This window comes from Caretta caretta, chromosome 4 (genome assembly GCF_965140235.1).
Source record: "Caretta caretta isolate rCarCar2 chromosome 4, rCarCar1.hap1, whole genome shotgun sequence".
NCBI classification, from domain to species: Eukaryota; Metazoa; Chordata; order Testudines; family Cheloniidae; genus Caretta; species Caretta caretta.
This window is the reverse complement of record NC_134209.1, coordinates 35,070,767-35,087,585: the sequence shown is the minus strand read 5'-3', so window position 1 is coordinate 35,087,585 and position 16,819 is coordinate 35,070,767. Positions and strand designations below refer to the sequence as shown.

General features: G+C 40.7%; 1 protein-coding gene across 3 annotated transcripts in view; it reads right to left on the bottom strand.

Annotated features, from left to right (window-relative positions):
- Positions 1-16,819, bottom strand: part of BMPR1B (bone morphogenetic protein receptor type 1B) — a 353,771-nt gene that overhangs the window by 214,499 nt on the left and 122,453 nt on the right. For 2 of the 3 annotated variants that reach the window (XM_048846945.2, XM_048846946.2), the window contains exon 3: positions 5,959-6,039. The gene's annotated coding sequence lies outside the window, so the exon portion shown is untranslated. Of the gene's footprint in view, positions 1-5,958; positions 6,040-10,859; positions 10,917-16,819 lie in introns of those variants that run through there. The other variant, XM_075127534.1, reaches the window with a different exon arrangement.

Below are 16,819 nucleotides of genomic sequence, written 5' to 3'. Positions count from 1 at the left end.
TAACAGCTTCACAGCTCTGAGTTTGGCTGCATTCACTCTGTTTTGCATCGAGTTGGCCTATCGCCGTCATTTGTGAAGAACTGAAATGCTGCTACAGTTTGTAACCTAAAACACAGGGGGGAAAAAAGTACACAGCAGCTGTTCATATTTTCAAGGAAGTCTGTTTTAATGATGTCATGGAAAAAAGGCTGGAATCTAGTAAAACGTGTCAGACAGGCAGGCCATTCAAGCCCCTTAAACAATATACGTACACATGTTGCGCCATGTACATTACATTACGGTATAAAAAGGCAAAGACTGGAGCGCATTAAAATATTATTGAGGACAGGCAATTAGGGTCTTTTCATAAATTTACTTTAATAAACTCAGTTTACTACTGGAACTACCCAATAAAGCAGCATACAAAAGCGACAGTACTAGCTCCATATCAAGCAAGCCCATTTTGACCCATCAAACAATTTAAAACTATATTTAAGCCACTAGCTAGCTGGGACTCTAAGGGAATTCAGAACATCTCCCAAAAAAGATTCTGTACACAGAAATAAAAAGTAAGAAATTAAACACAAAGCATCAACTTATACATTCTTTAAGAGGTAAGAAGGGTCGTGGCTCAAATTTACACATATCAGTGCAGCTCTCACTGCAGTCAATGGGAGCCCCACATGTGCATCCAATTTGACTCATTCTTGGCGATCAGACTTTCTGCAACCACATGTGCTCGGCTATTCCATCTCTTGCAGCAGCCTGTTTGTACACTACTTTCTGAGCTCAAGCAGTGTACATGGCATAGCACAGGGCCTGCTCACCCCCTCCTCATCTTCTAATAGAGGAGCATTAAAGAGGGGAGGACCTGCAGTGGGATGTGGAGCTGTCAGAGGCAAACGGGGGCACATGTTCCACAGTCATTTGGGACCCTACATTAGTATTTATTTTGCCCTTATAATGGTCCTTACAGATTTTCTTCTGCTGGGGATCTGAAGACGTTTACATGACATTAATGTGGTGCTAGGCAGGATAACTGGGCATTTCTGATAAGATGAGATCTTCTGTTTCTAAATTTACTGAGAGAATTTAAACATTCAAGCTGACTCTCTTGCATATTCAGCAGCTGGATAAGTAAAACAAGGCTGGCCCTGTTTAATGCCTTGTAGCCACAACATAAATACATAGACCTAAAGGAACCTCATTCTACTATGTATGGGCTCAAGATACACAGAATACGTATCTTGGAATACACTCAGGAGCTGGAATATAAAATGAATTAAAATATGATATAATTTAGGGATGAGCTCAAACATAAATCCTGTATCCGACGTCCTTAAATTTTTTGTTATTGTTTGGGAAGGAAGGTCAAGAACCGAAACCTGGAACCAGATCACAATTCCTGACTGGCGCAAATTTCTATAACAGGCTGAGCCAAAACCTCAAATCCAAACTCCCTTTCAACTCTGGGGCAGTCAAAACGCAGATACAAATTCTGGAACACAGACCCCTCTCTCGTGGAAAAAAAAAAAACCTTGCACAAACAAAGACACACAAAAATCAGGCAAATGTTCTAAATGACTTGTTGGGACTCTTCCAACCCCAATTATGATACTCGGAAAATAAGTCTGAGCTGTCGGCTGTACAGCATCTCTTCACAGTGCTATGTTGTCTGCAACTGTAACCAGCAGCCACAGTTTACACGGACACCTACAGGACCAGTCAAGGGTTACTCATATGTCTAAGTCTTTGCAAAACTGAACCCCAAATGAGGAAAGTCTTCACAGAATGCAAAAATGTTGATACTACTGGTTATGATTTACGCTTTTGTAATACAGACTAGCTTAGAAATGGCCAGATAGAACAGCGTAAATCTGGAATAACTTCATTGACTTCAAAGGAATTAACTACATTTACACCAGCATACATGAGATTGAAATTGGCCCTATGCTTTATAGCAAAGCACATTTATACCTTATGTAATTTGTACAATACAATGGAAAAGATGTTCAAGAACAGTAACTCAACAAAAATGTCTCATTTCAGAGGAACAGCCGTGTTAGTCTGTATTCGCAAAAAGAAAAGGAGTACTTGTGGCACCTTAGAGACTAACCAATTTATTTGAGCATGAGCTTTCGTGCTCAAATAAATTGGTTAGTCTCTAAGGTGCCACAAGTACTCCTTTTCTTTTTAAAAATGTCTCAGTAATGCTACCAAGCTGAGTAACACAAGCCGGCTGAGTGACACTTTGCATTCATTTGGGTGGCAGCTTTCCTAATCTGTCTGTTAATGAATTGGCTTGTTACTACTATACTACTTCTATGATTCTTGCTGGCTTCTGCCCTGTTCTCTTGCAGGACGTCACGTAGCTCATGCTATGTGCACTGAACATTGCATAACTGAATACCCAATGAACCGTGTTCAAAAGAATTGCATTACATCATGGCTCCTCCAAGCATTTAATATGCAATCTGTGTGTTGCAAATGTTGCATAATACAGTTCAAGTTGTGGGTGGAGAGGATGAATGTGTAAATGTGGTGGAGGAATGAGTGGGCAAGACTTAACAGTGATGGCCCTGCTCATACTTATCCTTTAGTGAAATCTTACATCTAGTTTGCCGTCACGGAGACTATAAATCTAATAAATATTAAGGGCCCAATTCTGCAAATCAAAGTGAACATAAACACAGCAGAAACAGCCCTTGTAGGAGGTCTCTTGCATAGGGGGTGCCCAGGTTTGCTGAGCCAATATAACAGCAGCTATACCGAGATCACATTTGCTACCGGTACAATGGGTACGGCCATGAATTCCTACGCTCCAGCAGGCCACGGGTAACCAACATAACACAGAACTACCAGGGGACTGGACCAACGCCCATCAGCTCTGAGATGATATAGGGCTTAAAGGCTGCTTAAAGACAACTTTGCACCCACTGAGCTGCACTAGTTGCACACAGACTGGGTGCCATGGTCTGGCCCCATATATCTATACCAGGCAATCTGCAAGGGAAATATAGAACTCTTGCCTAATTAATAAAATATGTATTTGAGTCTCAGAGTTTCCCAGTCACAGTGCCACTGATCTACTGCTTATAATGACTTAGACCCTGATCATACAAATACTACTGATAGCTAAAAAGTGGGCACTGGAGCTACTATCACTTTGCTTGAGAAAATTTAACCCTTTAATGGATCTCACTTTTACTTGACAGTCAGCTTGCTCTCTGTGGTCCCAATCCTGCTCCGGTACTGATGTGGATGGCAAAACTCCCATTGACCTCAATGGCGCAGGATCAGACCCCATTTCCCTTAATTTCACATACCGAGTAGACTAGACTACATTGGTATGGGTATATCCAACGGAGATTGGAGACTTATGTTGGTAGGAATGGAAAATGTTGTGGATGGAAAACGACCAAGGGAGAGGCCAAAGACTTGGTACACAGATGAGATATCAGTAGACCTCAGAAAGATAAAGCTATGTAACAGCCTGGCATACAATCATGAGTTTTGGAAGAAGGCTATAAAACTTGCTGACCTCGAATAGGGAAGTGGCAAAAAAGATGACAATACTTAGTAGCCCTGATCCTGCAATCAGCACCATGCAGGCAAACCCATGTGCCCAAGTAGCATTTACTGTAGGACTGGGACCAGTAATACACTTTGTAATATCCTAAGCAGTTGCTTTCCTTTGTTAATATTTATACACTTCAAATACTTGTAGACTGTTAACATGGTTGTTCCTTGAGTAAGCAAACTGAAAAAAATGAACTCATACAAAAATTACATAAAAATAAATGCTTCTTTAGATTAAAAACAGAGCTGTAAATTTGAGGAAGTTTCCTCCTAAGTATTTCATGGTAAGTCAAATTTTGAAAAAATCTACTATTTGTGCTGTGTGAATTTCAGAGCCAACACCATATTGCTTATTGTTAAGTGACCACTCCCTTTCTCCCCCTCATTTTTTCACTCATTCTGTGCATACAGGTGTCAGAGGTGTCCCTTCATACATTACATTTGGCAACAACAACGATGCTAGTACACTGACAGAGAGAAAGACGGGAACGAGTAATATAGCCAAGTTGCCTGTCACATGACCAGAAACCCAGCAAAACACAGTGGGACTGATTCTCCAGTGTCTGCATCTTGTGTAGTCATTTACACCTGTGCAACGTGTAAAATGCTACCAAATCAGAACTCTCCACCCAAACTGGAAATAACATTTCAGACCCACTTGGTGCAGATGTAAATGAATATATGACAAGGAAAGTGAAAGAGGACCAGGCCCAACATTTGCTATCAGTTTTGTGTTACCAGGTCTGTCTATAAGTAGAAGACTTTTCAAATGAGCTTGGGTTCTTAAGCTGTAGATTCAAAATCAACAGCATTTAAATTTGTTTTATAGTTTATGTCAAAAGCAAATATTTCAAAACTTTGCCTTTTGAAAGTGCCAAACTTTGGGCAGGGGGAGTTTTTCTAGCAGAGCTGTGAAGATAATGGAGTTTGGAAAATAGAAGAGAAAATCAATTACTATCTTAATGATCTCAAAAATGTCTTTTACACTAGATTTCTATACAAACAGTGTGTAAAGCTGAAAAGCACCCTCTTAAAAACAACACTGTCTGTACACTTTCTATTTACCTACAATCTAAGATTCTCAAGGCAGGAACTGCCCTACGTCTTCCAACAGTTTCAAGCATTGCATCGACATTTTAAATAACAACATGCCTATTTTTATAAGAGAAATTACAGTTTTATTTTAAACTTAATAGACATCCAATTTTTCCTTTTCAAAACCTGGGCCTAGGTAACAAAGCACCAGAGTCCTATAAACTTTCTAACACCAAACACAAATTAAGCAGCGAAATTGCTCTAGGAAAAGTTCCAAGAATGTAGGAGTCTCAACATAATCTCTATATCTTAGGCTTTGACTTTTCATCACACTCAAACAACATAAAATATCATACTGTCAAGAATTATTACTCCACCATGGAAGATTTTCAATTATTTCCCTAGTTGCAACCAACTCATGGCCCTTTGCATGTAGCTCTCATATCAGATGATAGAGGTTCCATTGACAGAGTAGCTCAGAAATTGCTGATTTACCTGAGATGCTAGACCCAAGGGTTCATATCTCATAAACCATCACAGCATATATTGTAAACTATTGTGAAATTTGTCACTGCACATGCTGTTTCCTACGGAAGAGTGTATGCGAGTAATCAGTATTGTGCCTGTCTGCATAGAAAAATGTCAATATTGCTGGTGTAAAACGACGAGACTCAGTTTTACTTTCTGTGCCAGCTGTCATCACAGGAGTTTATAACAGCATCTCCAGTGAGTACAGGACCTACACACCGAAAAGCTCAAAATCCTTCCTCCTTTGCACAACTCAGGGTTTTAATCAAAGAACTGCTGGTTTTTCCAGTACAGAGCTACTGCTTGTTTAATCTCATGGGAAAGATCAAAGAATGACAACCTAGTTCTGTACAAATGCTATTATTCAGCAACACCCCCAAAGGGAAGAAAGAATGTTTCCTGAATACAAATTGTAGATCCACCAATTCTTGTCTGAAAATCTAAAATGGGCAACGATAGCCGATTAAGTCAAGCCTGGTACTCTCTGTGCTAACTGCAGAGCCACAATACTGATATTTTCAATGAGGATTAAAAGTGTAACTTCTCAGTTGGTTCCTTTTCTTATATCTGAATGCAACATCCTACCCTTCATGTTTTGGGTGGCAGCCCACATATACCAACAGAAAACACCTTTCCCCATGGTAGATCACTCAAAATACACTTTTATTCCATTACGAAGCAGCATATTTTCAATTATTCTTATTTAGTATTTTTTTACTACAGCTCATGAACTGCCATTCTTCTTCTGAGTCTGCTTCGTTCTGGTGCTTAATAATAATAGTTATGTCCCTAATATAAACAAAACGACTGATTCAATTAAATCTATATAGTCCTTACCTGCAGAATTCCCAGCATTCAAGAAATCTTCTTGTCACTACTGTGCTTTAAATAAAACAAGAGCATTCCCCGCTGGGTGACCTACAATAGAGCAGAAAGACATATCAGGACAACATAATATGGTACATTTTACATAAGCATCAAATTACACTTTAATGAAAAATTAACAGTTAAACATGTACCTATTATCTTGCCGTAGCTTGCCTTTTATGGATACTTGTGCCAAACAGTAAATGTTTGGCAGGAATCACACACCGTGAAATGCACATATGAATAAGAGGTACCTTTCCCCTCTTTCAACATACACGCTCAGACACGGAGATGTTTTGATTGCCCTTTATTCTCTACTTGTACAGCTCACGTTGCAGTTATATAAATTAAATAATTAAACTCATGCTGACACTAAACCATAGTACTTTTACAACTAAACAATACAATCAATAAAACTAGTCACTTGAGTAAGAACTGTAGGAATGAGACCAAAAGCATTCTAAGTTGTTGTCAACTTCTGAGTCTTGCAGGAAAAATAAAAAATCCTTCTTGCTTTGAACTTTTATCTGATTACATTTTACTGAACACTGAAACCTAAATATTATTTCACAATCTGAAACGTAGCAAAACAAAATAATACTGGTGTCAATTTTGTTAATGCACAAAAACCAATAATCACACTGCAAACAACAGACTGTCAAATTCCAGTACCAGGTAGAGATTTAACTCTGCAATTCCTTATAAAGAATGGAAGCTGTGAGTTTAATCCTTCACTTGTCATGCTGGACATGTTCCTAGGTATTTCAGCCAGTTTCCTTGACTGCTATTTAAAATATATATATTTAGTGCTGCTCTTGTATACAGTAAATTTCCATAGATTTCCAATGATAATTTACCATTACTTAATGGACACTTTAGCTGGCTTGACCACTACGGAGTCATAAAGGACTTGATTGAGACTCTTACATTGTGATGATGGTTTTGTTTTAGAGCTGCTCTTACCAAACAAGTGGGATCACCCATCCTGCTCCATTTTTTTTTAAACGCATACCATATGTTCCAAACACAAGAAAGTAACACACAAAATACAGTACTTAGGGCCAAATGATACCTGCTCTGGAGTGGTGGGAGAGAAACCCAAGAGCCCAATTCCACATCTAATAAACTCACACTAGATGCATCCATAATGAGGCCTCCTACACCATCTGAGAGCCCAGTTCTTCCACCCTATTAGTATCGAGTAGAAGCTTAGAGCTTGATCCTGTAAACACTTCTTCACGTGCCTAACTTTAGCCATGTAAGCAGTCCCATTGAAGAAGTCATGTGAGAGTGTTTACAGAATAAAGGCCTTAGTCTGCAAGTAGTCCCCTGAAGACTCATTAGATAATTAAACAGTAAGCTAGTAACAATTTTAATGATAGTGGGGCTACTGGCCCACTGTAAAATACAGTTGAAATCAATGAGATATTTATGGGAGTAAGCATCTACTCAAGGGAGAGAGTGAAACAACTGGGCCCAGAGTATGGGGCCTCGAAGAGGGCAGGAGCTGCTTGAAGCACAACATATTTACTTCCTATTTTGGAGGGGGGTTGGAGGAGAGATGGGGTAATCAAAGTGGCTCTGAACAAAAAGATCCAAAACCAAACGAATTAAAAAATGTAAGGTGCAAAATTAAAAGTTTCAGTTATAACAAAATATGGCAGCACACAATCTATCTGGGGTTCAAAGTGAGTGATGACCTAACATTGCCCCATGAGTCGGGAAGAAGTGTAGATGTAACTGCAATACAAATGTCAAAGAAAAGAGTCATCGATCTAAGATGACACTTCTTTCCTGCAGTATGGTTGTATGTTAGTGAAGCCGAATTTCAATGGCTCATCTCAGTGCAGAGGAGCAATCACAATGGAAGGCCAAAGTTAATAGGGTACCATTTCTTTTCTCCAAGACCCACAAGTTTTGTTGGCCCATTAAGTGTCTAGTAGTGGCATGACTAAAATCTGTGATGAAAGTGTTCCTCTTTGCAGACAGAGGGTTGCTATATGTCAAAAACAAATTCAAATCTTATTTAGGAAAGTAACATTTACAATACAGTAATATAAGAACAAAACAGTCAATACTGATTTCTGAAGATGGATCTTTACCACAGGGGTGGGCAAACTTTTTGGCCCAAGGGCCACATATGGGTATAGAAATTGTATGGTGGGCCACGAATGCTCACAAAATGGGGGGTTGGGCTCTGGGGTGGGGCCAGAAATGAAGCATTCAGAGAACAGGAGGAGGCTCTGGGCTGGGGCAGGAGGGTGGGCTACAGGTAGGGGGGGGTGAGGGCTCCAGCTGGCAGTGCAGGCTCTGGGGTACAGGAGGAGGCTGGGACCAAGGGGTTCGGAGGGCAGGATGGGAATCAGGGCTGGGGTAGGGGGTTGGGGTGCAGAAAGGGGTGCAGGCTCCGGGCGGTGCTTACCTCAAGCAGCTACCGGAAGTAGCAGCATGTCCCCCCCTTCGGCTCCTATGTGGAGGTGCAGCCAGGAGGTGCTGTGTGCTGCCCCATCCGCAGGCACCGTCCCCGCAGCTCCCATTGGCCATGGTTGCTGGCCATTGGGAGCTGTGGGAGCCACGTGGAGCCATGGCACGTGCAGAGCGGGGCAAGCCCCCGACCCCACTCCTCGGCTGGAGCACCAGAGCAGGGTAAACCCTGGACCCCGCTCTCCGACAGGAGCTTGAGGACCTGATTAAAACATCTGAAGGGCTGGATGCAGCCCCGGGCCGTCGTTTGCCCACCCCTGCTTTACAAAATAGTTGTCCAGTACATTAAGGCCAGGTCTACCCTAGACAGTTTTGCCAGTATAATATTGTCAGTTAGCAGTGTGATTTTCTTTTACATTTCTATACAGGTAAAAGTCCTACTGTAGATACATTTATACAGACCTAAAAAGTACTTTTGGCAGTATAGCTTATTTTGCTCAGGGAGCTGATATAAACTACACTAGCTACAGCACTTTTTGGCAAGCTGAATCTATACTAGGAGGGTTCACCAGGTTAGCTATACCAACAAATCTTTTCTCATGTAGATCTGGCTTATGTCCACTGAACAATTAATGTATTTTCTCTTTTCCTTCCCATTTCCTTTATTTTCATAAGCCAATAGTTCTGTACACCCTATGTAATTCCCAGCCCTGCCGTTCATGAGGCAAATTAATTAGGCTGTTAAAACACCAGTTATATCCTGGCATTCCAATTCAGGTTAGCACCTCCAGCAACCAAGTTCTGACTATAATTATGCTGGCATTTGCTCCTGGAAAGTATGGAAAATAATTACTACCAAGCTCCAGTCAAGCTGAAAGCAGAAATAATTACTCAAATCAAGATCAATTTGACGGAATTCAGCAGGATCCCACATCCAGTCAGTTATCTTTACCCTCATCACAAGCTGACCTCAGAAGAAACAGGAATTAAAAGATAAAAAGACCTAAACATGGCAACAAAAGGTAATTATTCACCCCTAATGTCCTTTAAGGAGAAATACGCACTCCTATAAATCTGGATGTATAATTATTTGCTGGGTAAGATGTGGTAGATTAATACAAATATTTATAGGTGTCCACTACAAAAAGTATACAACTCTGAGAAATCACATTACTATGCCCACATCAATTACCTACCCTAGGGTGGACAGAAAGCACATTTTAAGAAAAAAAATAGTGATATCTATATTTAATAAAGCACAATCCTAGAATGTTGGTATATAACAAAACAAATTTCTACCTTTCCTTAGGAAGATATTTGGCTTCATTTTCAGTGAGATAATTCTATGGCAGATTGTTATATTGTAATATTTTACAAGTGGAAGGAGACCTCTCAAGACCATGAATGAGGCTGTTTTCCAGCTAGCTGTTTGCTTTTGATTGAACTTATTGGGCTAAATTTTGGAAGGAGCCTTAAACATCCCTGTACATTTGCACCAGCTATTTTTCATGCAAAATTATCCATACACAGAAGAGACATGATTTTGACCCACAAACGCTATACTGAGCAGTCATGAATGACTGTGCATACCAAATTGTGAGAAGAAATATTTGGGTGAAGAGCACTGATGCCAAAGATGTTAATTTTTAACATCTAAATTTAAATAGAGTAGAGGTCGATTTTTATATCTGTGGCCTTTTTAATCTTAAGAACACAAGAAAAGTGAAAATGGTAAACACAGTGTTATTTCTTTAAAAAAGGAGGCCCCAACATGGGGCATACAGTGGTGAAGATAGGTTTATTCTATTTCATTTAGCACTGGGGAAAGATATAGGACTGGCAGCCCCGCAGACTATAGTCCTATATTTTTTCCAAGGACAAGGACAACAGAGGCAGTGGCAGAGACACTGCCCCACATGTGTATCTCAACACTGCTCACCTCTAGGGGTGAGGAACACACGCTTTCCCCATGCCTTTTTAATTCTCAGCGTCACCGCAGAGCTTGCTAATAATGGTGAAAACCACAGTACGATGTATGTGCTTCTTGAAATGCGGACCCTATCTAAAATGAACTGAAACAAGGTAATCAAATTACATAACAATGTCACATTTTTCAGGCTTGCATTCAAGCATTCAAAATGGCAGCTAGAAGTACACGCACTACCATTTTTAAATGACATTCCTACAACTCTGAGGTATAAAATCCTGAACTGAACAGAATAGAAGAGGATATTTTGTCGACTCAGTGGCTCAAGAGATTAGTAATGGGATTCAGAGCCTTTCTACTCTTTGTTACCACTTGAAATCCAAGCCAGGTTCACAGTGACTTACAGACATAATCATCTAATGGCTATTTGTTGACATATGTGAAATGAGTTGGTGGTTTCCGTTCAGTTCTTAGTGGAGAGTATCCACATCACAAAACTCACTATCCCAAATGGCACTACCTTGTTGGCAGGGAGGGCCTGGATTACATGGGAATTTAGAATTAAACAACTCGCCAAGTCTCATTTCCAGAGATGGTACTTCCTGGTCAGCATTCAAGTGCATTAATAGCTCAGTATGGGGAAGCTGGGAGACAAGAGTTAAAATTCTGATTAGTTTTCTCACTTTCAAACACTTTCTTTTAACATTAAACTCCTGCATTAAACATGCTCCTGCTCAGAATACTGTGAAGGTGCAGATAAAAGGAAACTAAGCCTAAAAAAAGACGATAGTGTCAACAAATTGAAACGGTTAGTGCCATGCTTTACTTGCCTGAATAAATATATATTTAATGGGGGAATAAACTGTGACTATTCACAAACATTTTTAAATGCTTTCCCCATGCTCAGGTCTCTTCTGTGTTTGCTTCTGCTAATATTCATGTCATTGACTTTTATGAACACAAACGTTCACTGGAGGCAAATTTCAAAGCTGCTTATCCAAGAATATGTATGAAAATAGTTTTGAAAATTCATATTGGAAGTTGTGCACTCAGCAAACCAAAAAGAATACATAATATGACTTCAGACCATTCATATATCTTTAAGAGAGACATCAAATACTCACCTACAATGGCTTGAATAACAATCAGAGTAGAAAAAGTAGAAATATTTCAAATAACGAATTTGAGAAACCTGCAATCTGATTAAGGATATTCTGCAGCCAGCCAAAGAAGCTAACCTCAGACAAATTGTGTGAGTTATGCACTTGGAGCTAGTCTCTATGCTCTTGTTTGTTAAAATCATTGTTGTCATAATGCTGTGTTTGCTAGACTGCACTACAGTTTTAACATTGGTCAAATCTGCACGTAAAATAGTGAAATTTTGATACTTGATAATTATTTGTATTTAGTAGCAGTTAGATACCCCAACTTCAGAGACTGAGGCTCCACTGTGCAAGGTACTTGTACATGCACATAAGAAGAGACAGACCCTAACCCGAAAAACTTACACTCTAAGCCCTGGTCTATGCTAGGAGTTTAGGTCGAATTTAGCAGCGTTAAATCGATATAAACCTGCACCTGTCCACACGATGAAGCCCTTTACTTCGACTTAAAGGGCTCTTAAAATCGATTTCCTTACTCCACCCCTGACAAGTGGATTAGCACTTAAATCGGCCTTGCCGGGTCGAATTTGGGGTACTGTGGACACAATTGGACGGTACTGGCCTCCAGGAGCTATCCCAGAGTGCTCCATTGTGACTGCTCTGGATAGCACTCTCAACTCAGATGCACGATTGTTTGCTGTTGCTCTGACGCAGGGAGGGGCGACTGACGACACGGCTTACAGGGTTGGCTTCAGGGAGCTAAAATCAACAAAGGGGGTGGCTTTACATCAAGGAGTATTTCAGGCAGGACTTCACGGAGGGTTCCAATAAGAAATGGTGCACCTAAGTTATTGTTCTTATTGGAACAAGGAGGTTAGTCTGGCCTCTGACTGATACATGGCTAGATTTACCTCGCTGCACCTTCTCTGTGAGTGACTGCACTGTGACCTAGAGGAATGAGTCCCCTAGACGGGGGGCAGGGGCGGGGTTTGCAAATGAGTACAAAACAAATTTGGTCTATTTCTTGTTTTGATACACTCCATCTATCTTTTACATCTTTGGCTGGCAGCAGACGGTGCAGGAGGACTGCATGCCATCCACATCTCATGGCTGCTCGGCAGAAGATGGTACAATAGGACTGCTAGCCATCCTCATCTCTTGCCTGCCCGGCAGAAGATGATGCAGTAGGACTGCTAGCAATCCGTATCACCTGCCTGCTCACCATAAGATGGTTCATGAGGACTGACTGCAGGACTAAAGAGAATGACTTGATCAAGTCACTCCAAATTTAGTCCCTGCGCCCATGTCTGCCCAGGCGCTCCTGATCGACCTCACACAGGCGACCAGGAGCAGCTCGGACATGACAATGACGGCTACCAGTCCTATTGCACCATCTGCTGCCACAAGGCAATGGGTTGCTGCTGCTGTGTAGCAATGCAGTACCACGTCTGCCAGCACCCAGGAGACATAGGGTGACAGTGAACTGAGCAGGCTCCATGCTTGCCGTGGTATGGCGTCTGCACAGGTAACTCAGGAAAAAAGGCGCAAAACAATTGTCTACCCTTGCTTTCATGGAGGGAGGGAGGGAACGGGGGCCTGACAATATGTACCCAGAACCACCCGCGACAATGTATTAGCCCCATCAGGCATTGGGATCTCAACCCAGAATTCCAATGGGCAGGGGAGACTGCGGGAACTGTGGGATAGCTACCCACAGTGCAACGCTCCGGAAGTCGACTCTAGCCTCGGTACTGTGGAAGCGCTCCGCTGAATTAATGCACTTAGAGCATTTTCTGTGAGGACACACACACTCGAATATATAAAACCGATTTCTAAAAAACTGACTTCTATAAATTCGACCTAATTTCGCAATGTAGACATACCCTAAATAGACAATACAAACAAAGGATGGGAGAATGGGGGACTGAGACAGAGGGACATTAAATGTCTTGCCTTAGGTCACTCACACAGAAAATCCATATACCCCAGAATTGAACCCAGTTCTTCTAAGTCCCTGTGCAGTGCCTTAAACACAAGGCACCGAAACTGTCATCTCAGCCAAGTAGGGATGCTTTAGGAGCTACCTGTTCTGTACGGATAAAACATTGCACTGCTGCTCTGAGTAGAATTTTGTCACTGGCTAAGTTAGCCAGTCAGAAGCTGTATCAATCCCTCATTCGCATTCAGAATACACATGCAGATCTGAAGTAAAGTTTGTTAGCTCCATACGTTGTGATTTGAGGATCCCTCTTAGGTTTTAGCAGCTGAGTAAGAGCTGAGAGCCTTGCTTCCTTTAGTATCATATGTGTATCAAGATCTTCATAAAAGATGCATTTAAGAACAAATTTATTAATTCTATTTGGAAACACCAGGCTGGCTTTTTTGTTGTTTGTTTGGGGAGTTTTTTCTGGTTTTTTGCATGAACTACTAAACTTAAAATCTACAAAATCTTGGAGGAGACATGTTTTCTTGTCCCCAACGTCAGTTCTCAACTATCCATGGTTCTTTTTACACAGCAACATCAGGAAAGTGCAAGTGCCATTACATGCATCCTGTAATTACACCTCAATGATAATAAAGTTATAGCATTCACTATTCCTTTTTGCCAAAATACACCACAAGATATCTACAGTTATTTCCTATTCTAAGCATAGGGGAAATCAGGGCATCACGGATAACATTCTGTGATAACTGTTGGCAAAGGCTGCTTTTAACAATAGAAAGCCCTCTTCTAGTGTTTGAGGGAAAGTGTGGGAACGTACAGTATATTTATAAACACAGACAACAGATTGCACATTTTCCCACTAGCAGAAGTACTGTTCACAAATCAAAAGAGTTTCTCAGCCTGAAGTGTCAAATTTCCTTTTACGTGACATCGCCAGCCAAATAAGGCAATGTAGTTTTATTCTGCATATGATGACTAAGCAGTAACATTTTCAAGTTCCCTAACAGAAGAAATATGTGAAGGAAGAACGAAGTTCTCCTGATCTGAGCTTGGCATGCTGACAGTACAGGAGTAGGTTCTAGCAGAAGAGCCAGGAGAGTTCAAAATCAGTCTGGGAGCTGGTCTCCCTTTATGCTTTCTATACTCCAATAAAAATAAAATGCAATGGTTTTGTTATCAAGAAGAGTTCATTCACACAGATTCTGATCTCACACTGATTTTATCCCACCATAACCAAATTGCCTCTACTGGAAGTTGCAGTGGTCCTTTTGTTTTTTTCTGCTGTAAGCAGACTCAGACCGCTACTTTCATCTTTGTCTGCAAATTACATATACAAAAAATAACGCGAGAAATCAGATGCAATCGTGCTTGCATCAATTGAGGTCAATTATAAATACATATATGTATATGTTCTTTAATAAATAATAATTAACAATAATGCCACTTATCTCTTACACTGTACTTTTCATCAGTAGATCTCAAAACATTTTACATATGGTCATTACTATTAACCCCATTTTACAGATTGGGAAACCAAGGCACAAAGAGGTGAAGTGACTTGCCCAAGGTCACCCAGTAGACCAGCTTCAGAGCCGGGAATAGAACCCATATCTCCTGGGTCTCAGTCCAGTGCTCAATAAACCCTTCTCTTCCTCCCGCCCCCCAGGTGTGAAACTAACCAATACAAATAAAAGGGGTAGGAATTTCTACATACTAGCTTGATGTTTTAAATCATGACTAGAAACAGAAGGACATCTATTTCTCCACTCAGTACGACCGTACATTTTTGCAGAAGGGATGAGTTTTTGTCCATTGTGTTTATACATTGTGGATGAGTGAATCTAATATTACATTTTATATACAGCACAAGCACTAGGCCTAGTTAGCCAGCTGAACAGTGCTCATACTTTACTGGTCTATTGGTGCATTTATTGATTTCAATTTCCAAAATATGTGCCTATACATCTGCTTTCAGTATTTATGGTACATGAATTTCAAACTTATCAACAGGAAACCAAAAAAGTAATATGACATGCGAAATAGAAACACTCTCATGGACTTTTATCAGACATACTATATTCTTTGTCCACCACACTATTTCCCCATGCTTAGAATAGGAAATAACAATGGTATCGCAGATATCACTGTGGAGTATTCCAGTGTCTGTTCATAAACGCTGACTTTATTAGTGACCACTGCATATTACTTTTGATGAATAATGTTTTGTTTCAGTCACTTGCAATCTCAGATAACTAGCTAACTAAATAAAAAAATTTTTGCAACATATCTATGTAATACTTCTGAAATATGGAGACTACTTACAATGATATGAAAAGTATCTTTCTTTGTTCTACTTTTGCTCTACTTTCTACTCTCTAATGCAACATTAGCCATCTTCTCCTTGACTCTCTCCCTCCCCTGAATCATAACATCCACAATATGGCTGTGAATACAGTGACACTTTAAGCAAGTCATAACAGAATCAATCAAATAATGTCAGTAACTCAGCAAGGACTGCTGACTTTGGACACAATCACAAGCTTTAACAAGGCATTCTTAAGAGAAAAATAACAAAATGGGTCCCTAAAACATGCAGACTAATTGGCAGGTGCCTCTCAACCATGAGACAAAGTGTAAAATGCAGAATTTGAACATTTCTGGTGTTGGTATTTAGTGTGGTATGAATAGTTAAGTTTATGCAAACATAATCCATTCTTTTGGGATATTCAGAACAGTAGCGTTTATACTACAGGAAATAAAAATGTGCTCATAGATATATGCCCAGCTAAATTACCAAACTCAGTCTCATTGGCAGAGCAAAGATGTGACTGAGGTCATGTGACTGTGATCTAAAACACAAAAGGTTCAGCACAAGGTAGTGCCAATAATGAAACAGATATGAAGTCTAAGTAACACTTAAATTTACACACACATTTTGCATGGCTCCCAGTAATTTCAAGTGCTAGCCCACCAACATGCATTCAAATCCTGAACTTAGTCTACCCTAAGTGTAATATTTGTGGCATATTTCCTTGCTCTTCTACTGATTATAGATTTCTCGGCTACATTAAGGGCTGTTCTAGATGATCACTTAGTCCATACTAGCTAGTGCAAGCGGGAGAATAGTCCCGCTATTTTGGGGAACTTTCCTGGCTTCTGCACTACCCCGGTGAAGTGGGCTAGCGAAAGGATCGGAGTCCTCGCTCCCACTTCCTTTACCCAGTGGCCTCCCTGCCCTTGAGGACTCCCTTTCCACGCTCCTGTCTGGAAGAGTCCTCGTAACCCCAACAAGGCTGGGCCCAGGATTCCTGAGGGGCTCGACCCCCAACCCTGCTGTGATCACCTACGACGGGGCTAGGGTGTCCCCACTAGGGTTGGGTGTCTCTCTGCACTGGGCATTTCTCTGACTCACTGAGCATTACATACAAGTTA